The sequence below is a fragment of the Arachis ipaensis genome, chromosome B06, assembly GCF_000816755.2.
Source record: "Arachis ipaensis cultivar K30076 chromosome B06, Araip1.1, whole genome shotgun sequence".
Lineage (NCBI taxonomy): Eukaryota > Viridiplantae > Streptophyta > Magnoliopsida > Fabales > Fabaceae > Arachis > Arachis ipaensis.
Window position 1 is genome coordinate 11345893 of NC_029790.2, and position 1157 is coordinate 11347049.

Consider the following 1157-nt stretch of genomic DNA (forward strand, 5'->3'; position numbering starts at 1 on the left):
TAAAACATAACACATATTAAAATATAAATATATATTAAAAATAAATAAAAATACATATATTTATAATAACGACGGATTTTAGTGTATATGTACCAATAATATTTTTATAATATATTAGTTGGCGAACGAGCAGTTGCTTCGCGAGTATTGACCACATAATTAGTATGGACTGTAGACACTTCGCGTGAAATAATTTATGATCTTATTACTCCACCTTTCAACCAAATTATATATCTATATCCATACATATATACTACTGTTTAGTTCACATGAAGCTCATACAGTCATGCCCAATCGAACCATTTCGTTTCTACCTTTTCATTTGTGCCATCTATGCGCAAGTATTTTTCCATCTATCTACCAGGCATATCTATAAAGTTATCGTAAGAACGAATAAATGATTACATGAAAAATATATTATTTTATGTAAATAATTAATAATTTAAGTTTAATTTATATGAATCAATATTTGCAATTAACCGTCTAATATTTTGTCAATTAAAAATACTTTTTTGCTATAAGTTGATAAAATAGATTCTAATATAGATTTCACAGAAGTGTATATATATAATTAAAAAAATTCAAAAGAATATTTAATTGAGAATATCAGTTCTTGTTAAATAGGATAAGAAAAAAGTTTGAAGACTAACAAGTTTAATGTATATTGGTCAGTATTTTAATTTTGGCTAACATTTCAACATTTTTAGTCTAATAATTTAACGTTATACTTTTACTTAATATTTTTAAATATTATTGACTAATTATTAGTCAAAAACAATAAATTTTACTTATTTTATAGCATTGGTCTATTTTTTTTTTTTCAGGTATGGGAAAATTGTTGTCTGTAAAAACTTTCCATGCGTTGGATTAGGCGAGGAAATTAGATCAGACGGTCAGGGTATCTATATTAGTCATCATTTATAAATTATAATGCAAAGAAATAATGTGTATTTGTCTTGATAGATATCATCATGTAAAAGAACCGCATCTTCGGTGAAGGGCTACCCTTTAGCCTAACAATTGGAAACAGATAAGTTTGTAAGCACATCATTATTAGAATTGAAAAGTTTGGCCTTCTCTCAGTGTATGCCCTAAAAAGAGAAGGCATCACGAGCATAATAAGTTAATAACAGTGTCTATTATTTCCTTCTTCTGTA